The sequence below is a fragment of the Ruditapes philippinarum genome, unplaced genomic scaffold (assembly GCF_026571515.1).
Source record: "Ruditapes philippinarum isolate M1 unplaced genomic scaffold, ASM2657151v2 ctg6688_1_1_1_1, whole genome shotgun sequence".
Classification (NCBI taxonomy): Eukaryota; Metazoa; Mollusca; class Bivalvia; order Venerida; family Veneridae; genus Ruditapes; species Ruditapes philippinarum.
In genome coordinates this window covers 23,761-31,744 of record NW_026856611.1, presented here as the reverse complement: position 1 = coordinate 31,744, position 7,984 = coordinate 23,761, and positions in this window count along the sequence as shown.

Sequence of the window (7,984 nt, the reverse complement as noted above, 5' to 3'; positions counted from 1 at the left end):
GGAAATCTATCTATCCTTTATTTTCCTTTTATTTTTCGAAAATATAAATCAGCTTTATTCTTATGATATGTTAATCATTGTTCTCTTTAGTAACAGTATCAGTAGTATCATCATCATTATCATCATCATCACCATCAACAACCATAATAGCATTGACATCATCACTATATCATCATTGTAATAATAATCATCGTCATCATCATCATAAGCAATTATTATTATTATACATTTGCAAATTTACTAACAAACTACCGATGTGTCGAATTTGATACCAAAAATGTGCATTAAAGTCTTCCGTTTCTGTTTATTTCAGAATGTTATACTCACATGGTGCGCAATTTCGCAAGATCATTTGGGAATACAGAGGGATTATTTCGTAGACTAACAGATAAATATCATCTCTCACAGCAAACCAATAATTCAGCACACACATTTGAAAGCTCTCTCAGAATGTCGTTAACAGGCACGTATATTAAGACTGATGTATTATTTGACCTTTTTCAAAAGATGAATTTGACAGCGCGAACTCGAGTTAGGCATTTTTGTCGTGTTATTTATTTGATTTTCTAAAATCAAATAAAACTGTGAAGAAGCTTTTATAGAAGTGATTATATAAAAATGAGTATGATCTTTACGGAAGTGGGAGGATTGGGCTATTGTTTTGAAAGGCATATCTAGTCAAGTTTGTTTTTTAAATATATTCAAAGTCTATTTTAGATTAAAGATACTTTGAAAATATATGTTATCTATGACTTTCAGAGCTTTAAATGGCAAAATGCATGTACTAGTTTCAAGATCTTCATGATAATGGCATAATTGATTAGTTTCCAGAGATAGCCACAAATTGAAGATTCATATAACAATAACAATTGTTAAAAAGGATAATTAATCTAGTATTGTCTTCCAAAGTGTGTTTTGAATACTTAATTCTGATGTTTTATGTACAAAAAGGGTACTGCTACGATGTTTTTCAAATCGGCAGCTGTTTGTTTAATTTGGACGTCAGTTTTGAAATTATATAGGCGAGGGATTTAAGGGACTCGACATGACGAGACAGGAAATATTTTTAGAGATAAATATTCCATTAAGTGCAAAATTTCAAATTATTCGCTCGATCCGTCTTTCCAGAATAATCATTCTAATTGTGAGGAATAAGCTAAAACTTAAAAGCGTAACAACGCTTTTCACTCAAATCGGGATAAATAGCACAAAAAGGGATATTTCTTACTTACCTTTTGCATAGCTGTCTGTTTTAAATGCCCCAGCTGATCTTTGTATGAAATTAAATTTTAATGTTTTGAGGCTTAATTTTAGACCTCAATTGAGTTTCTTTAAGAAGTTTGAGGGCATCTGCAACTATTAATTAATGCGAGAAAAAAAGATGCATAAGCGTTACTCTTGAATAATTTAGTATAAATCGGTATTCCGGGTCTTGTTATCTGTATTTCGTTTAAGAAACCATTTTGGCATGCTGTCCACGTGCTAGTGCGATATCATTTGACAGTTATGTTTTGATAATAAAACTACCGGGGCTTTCATTGCATTTAACTGGATTTACATTGTTCCCTGAGTCATGCATAAAACATGCTATCACGATAATCTTTTCGCTTCTCAGTTAATGTTTACCTGCAAACGCAGTTTTTTATGTCAAAATTGAATATAATATATATTTTTTTAAAGATATGTTTAATGATAAACACGTTGGGATCTGACTGGTATCACGTTTCTAGAAATGAGTCGTTTATAATATATACACATGTTATTCTCAAAAATAGGAACCAGTTTTGAATAACGCGTATTTCAAAAGCGTTTTCCACATACTTACCTTGTGAAATTGCATTTTCAGCTATATGACGAGGTTAATAAGCTATTTTCCCAGCAAGAATTTTGTCAAGGACAAAACAATCGACATATAATGGTTCACTTTTAACATATTTCCGTAATATTAGATTGCTCATTAAATCAGCACATGGAGGTTAAATAACCAAGGGACTGGTTTAATCGAGGAACTTTCTAGTTAGAATGTTTTAATGCAATCAAATGATTTACTCGTTTTTGCAGAAAATTTCAATTTTCTGTAGAATATTTGCATATTTGGCGTCAAACCTTAACCAAGTCAATATAAGAAGATGATTTAACGAGGACAGTGGAGCGAATAAAATACTTTTAAAAACTGATACTTTGAAAAGAAGTAAACAAAGGTGTCCATTCACACCGGGAATTTATCTTACTTAAAGTAAAACAACAAAATATTCTTATGCGCATTTAATAAAATGTAATATACAAACATATGAAAAATAAATGCACTCATATAAGTTATTAGATCGAAATAAAGAAAATGACAACATAAAAATTGTTTTCGTTTTCCAACAATCTGTTTCAAAATGTGGAAACGTAAACATTTTTTTTTTGTATTAAGTTCAAAGTATCTTAAGCAAAAGTAACACATTCATATTAAAACTAATTAAACATGGCCGGTTACCTGCAATTGACATTACAATTTTTTAACAATTTAATTTTGCGATGATACTAATAAAATTCTTATTGCAGAATAATTAAACAATGTAAATTGTTAAAAATGATACGTATACAGATAACTACGGTGGCACAAAGGTGACATGTGTGTGTGTTTTTATTTATCTCGTGCGCACAAGATTCTATGTCGAGGCCACGAGATAGCTAAGTCGTGGGAACGAGACACTATGTCTTGACCACGAGTTACTAAGTCGTGGCCATGAGATAATTAAGTCGTGGGAACAAGATACTATGTCATGGCCACGAGTTACTATGTCGTGGCCACAAGATAGTTAAGTCTTGAGAACGAGATACTATGTCGTGGCAACGAGATACTATGTCGTGGCAACGAGAAACTAAGTCGTGGGAACAAGATACTATGCCGAGGATACGAGTTAGTAAGTCGTGGCCACGAGATAGTTAATGCGTGCACACGATATAAATAACCAATCATATTAAACTATTTATATGAATTTTCCTAATTAACTAGACATGTGCTACAGTACAAGGATGCCCCTACTTCACCTGCCTGTAAAAGTGTCATTTATACAAGTTATTGATTGGTCAATGATTTTACATTTAGCGTCATTGTGACCCTAGATTTTTTACCCAATGGCCTCAAAATTATTAGGTGTCATCTACTTATCAGGAGCAATGATCTTTCTTGATTTTATAAACCATGGCTTATTCATTCTAAATCATTCATCAGACAAGGATTTTACAAGAAGTGCCACGTTTACCTTGACCCTTGACCTCAAACATCCTTACAGGCTATCTACTGTCCATGGGCATTGTCTCTACCAAATTTAAAAACCAGGACTAATTCCGTTGTACGTACAAACTGACCAATTCTATAATAGAATTGTCCCCGCAAATGGCTATAATTTGGTCAAAATTAATGTCTGATTTATGGGCCTTAGAGAATGACTTTATAATATGATCATGAAGATATGTATCAAGTTTAAAGTGAACACTACAGTATTGATGTTGCATGTAAAACTTAAACAGGAACAGAAACTTTTCTAAGTTAAAAAAATCATAATGTAATCTGACTGGTTAATTATCTCGTGCGCATGACTTAGCTATCTCGTTCCCACGACTTAGTAACTCGTGGCCACGACATAATATCTCGTGCGCATCACTTAATTATCTCGTGGCCACGACTTAGTATCTCGTGGCAATGACATAGTTTATCGTGGCCACGGCATAGAATCTCGTTCCCACGACTTAATTATCTCGTGGCCAGGACTTAGTAACTCGTGGCTACGACATTGTATCTCGTGGCCACGACATAGAATCTCGTTCCAACGACTTAACTATCTCGTGCCCAACGACTTAGTTACTCTTTGCCACCACATATCTTGTTACCACAACTTAACTATCTCATGTCTGCGACTTAGGAACTCGTGGCCACGACAAAGTATCTCGTGTCCACGACTTAATTATCTCGTGGCCACGACTTAGTAACTCGTGGCCACAAAATTGTATCTCGTTCCCACGACTTAATTATCTCGTGGCCACAACTTAGTAACACGTGGCCACAAAATAGAATCTCGTGCGCACGAGATAAATAAAACACACACATGTCACCTTTTTGCCACCGTAGATAACGATACGTATTACTGATACTTGAATTGAAATTATAAAAATTTCACTTCTCATAACATTAGAAAAAAAGAAAGCACAAATCATATAATTTGAGTAACTCAATATAAAAATCATATAAAGCACAGGTAAAGCTTACACACTGAATACAGTGACATTTTCAAAAACATATTACATTACGCTAAGCAAAAATGAATTAATACTTGTTGAATTATTCTAATGCATATATAACTATTACACCAATATTATCGGAAATATTTTGAATAATGTATTATAAGCTAATTGATTTACAGACAAACTATTGAAATCACAATTAAACGTTTCAAACTGTAGAGAATATGTGCAATTTGGACTTTCTCTTCATAACAATAAAAGTACATACTACTTAAATATATGCTTTGAGTTCACAAAGAGTCAAGGATAAGGATCAAGAATAGGATCAAATTTAGATTTTAAAAAGATTTCATAGATCAGTAAAAACAAGAGCTTGTCATTGACAATGCAGCAGTCCTCTACCGGAGTAATATTTTCTGTTTCCATACCACAAACCATTTACATGTAGAAATTGACCTTGCAGATGTTTTCTCAGACTTTTAGTATCAAAATATAACATGGAAGAAATTATGCTTATTCAATATTTTGGAAATTGAAATAATTTGTACAATTTTTTTTCTTTTTAAGTTATTGCAGGACTGTCATTTCTTTGAATGATCGAAATGACATACGGATGAATAAAGACCCATATAATTTCCATATGGCCCATTGTCTACATACCAAATATCAAAAACCTAGTCTTTATTTTTAATTATTTCAAGATTCAGATGTCTTTGGACAGACTGAATGACAGACAGACATACAGACAGGGAAACGAATAAAAAATTTAAACTTATGTGCATAGTCTCCATATGACATTTCCACATACAAAACATCAGAAAACTAGTTTTTGTTCATTTTGAGTTATGGTAGAATCCAGATTTATTTTGATAAGCAGAATGACAGACAGACACACATCAGTTTTCTCGTGTTCATTTAACTATTATACACAAATTGAATAAAATCAATGAAACAAGAGAGCCATGGTGGCCCTAATATCGCTCAACTCAATTTTGACCCCAAGGCTTTTATTTGAACAAACTTGGTAGAAACCCACTAGTTGATAATTCATTCTAAATATCTAAATATCTTAGCTCTAGATGTTTGGGTGTTTTAAAAGATTAGTTTTAGTTATTTCTTTCCGTTGCGATGGCAACAATTATTCTGCATTGAATTCAATTACTTGAACAACGAAGGTATCGAAGGTAATAACCAAAGAAATTTCCTGTAAAGCTTACATGACATTGGCTTAGTGGTTTATGAGGGAATGTCGTTTAAAGTTAAAGTATAGACGGACGCCTGTCGAAAAGCAATCACAAAAGCTCACCATGTCACTTTATGACAGGTAAGTTTAAATGTAAATAATAAGATTAACAGGAAATTATTGAAAACCAAACATAATTGTCAAACATGTTTCGTTTAAAAGATAAAATATCATTAATATGATACACAAGATCAACAAGGAAAGGCGGCGTTAAATGATCGCAGCCCCCATACGACCCAGCAACATGAACCAGTGGCAAGGAGCCTAGGCGGACCACAAACAAAACCAGGACAGGGCACAAGACAGACCACGGACAGGTTAATCACTAAAATGATAAATAATTTGTAACTGATAAGGCATTCAAAGAAAACAAATAAATGATTGAATAATATAAATAATTTGTAACTGATAAGGATTTCAAAGAAAACAAATAAATGATTGAATAATATAAATAATTTGTAACTGATAAGGAATTCAAAGAAATCAAATAAATGATTGAATAATATAAATAATTTGTAACTGATAAGGAATTCAAAGAAATCAAATAAATGATTGAATAATAGGCCCACAAAGTCAATGTTAAAGCCAATGTTGATTTTTTTCATTTACTCTCAAGAATGTGTTTAATCAAACAAAGTCTGTTTTCAGTTCGCTACGCTAATAACGCCTTTAAAGATTGTTTGCTTTTCTAATGGTTAAAATTATGTTTTTCCTAATGAAATGTTATGTGTTTTTTTTCAAATCTTTGGACACATTTAATTCATTAAGTCACTACCAAATTGTCACTTAAAATATCCCTAAAACTATTGTATTTCCTCTTTCGGTTTGTTTTGTACATAATAAACATTATTCATGCAATAATTAAATAGTTATGTAAATATCATTCTTAATTAAAATTTTGGAATAAAAAAGTTCAATTCAAAGCTTGTTATAGTTATCTCAGAAAATTCGGAAGAATATATTTGTTTGCATTGAATTGGTAGTTAAAAAAATCATGTCAAAAATTAAAATATTTGACATTTTTATGACTATAAAATATTTTTGAAGTGCTTGCATACATTTATCGTATAATATTGGGGTAAATTATGCTCGAATTTGATATAAAAAAATATTGATAATTGCTACACATTCTGTTTGTTAATATAAAATTAACATGTTTTAACTTACACAAAGTAGATATGCTACGTTTGAAATTCTACACACTATATGTGTTCACAAAATAATTATATATAGTGTCATTACAAAAACTGGCAGTTTTTAAGATAAGACCAACTTTACTTGACCTGTAATAGGGAACGAAGCTTCCCATACTTTCATTCTGTTTTTCAAATAAGACATATTCAGTTAGAATTTCATAGATTTCAATAAATTTCTGTGAAAAAAATTAACTCAAGGATGAGCATAGTGTATCTTAAGCTTATCAAGTTCGTTAAATGCTATAATTTTATATAGCAAATATTGTTTCAACGATATCTTGTTACAGTTGGTAAACACTATTCATTGGCCATAAAGATCAACTATCGTTTGCTTCTTTTGCTCTTTAGCAATTACCCATATTTAAGTAGCTTAATATTTTGTATATAAATCAAAATGCTAATACTAATTTTGTTTACGTTTAACTACTTAAAACCGTTACTTTCTTCAGTTGTTTAACATATAACTTGTTCTAAATCAAATATTTACCTTCCTTAAGACCGACCTTTAAGCATTTAACTGAATGCAACTGAATAATTATTACATAATTATTACAGGAATGAAATTTTTTCGGATAAAAATGTGCTCGATGATATCGTGGAAAATGCGAATTATTCGACTGATAAAAAGACACAATTATACACGGAATTTATTGTATCCAGAGCTGAAAAATATTTCAAAAAAACGTCACCGTCTGTGAAGAAAAATCAAACTTTCTCAACGGAAAACTCGGAATTAAATAAGTGGTTTGGGACCATGTGTGTAACGGGAAACTGCAGACATACAAAGAGGCTATTGAAAAATATACATGTTGAAAAAAGTAATGAACATTTTACAAATATCAAGCAATGTAGAAAAGATTTTATAAATATTGTTTTTTAAAAAGTCGAAGAGGCCAGTTTAATTTAAAACGGGCTGTTAGAGAAATGAATGAAAATGAGGCGTAGAAAAAACCCCGGCCGAATTCTGGAATAATCTTTTTCGTACTAAAAGTAAAAATGCAAGGGTGAAAATATCTCTATGGAATTAGTTCTACTCGCATTTCAAAATCTAGCTGAGGCTAGCGATGACGGTCAATCCCGGAAGTTGAGGATTTTTTTGAAGACTTTGACCAGAATGATATGAGGAATGGGGAACACCGTTAAAGAAGACATTGATTTGCCTATTAACACAGGGAGAAATTCGGAAAGCATGTTTCTAAATTAAAAAGAAATAAAAGTAGTGTATATTATAGTATGATAAATGAGTATTTTATTGAAAAACGATAGATATTAGTAATTGATTTCATTAGAAATTTTATTCAACGACATTCTT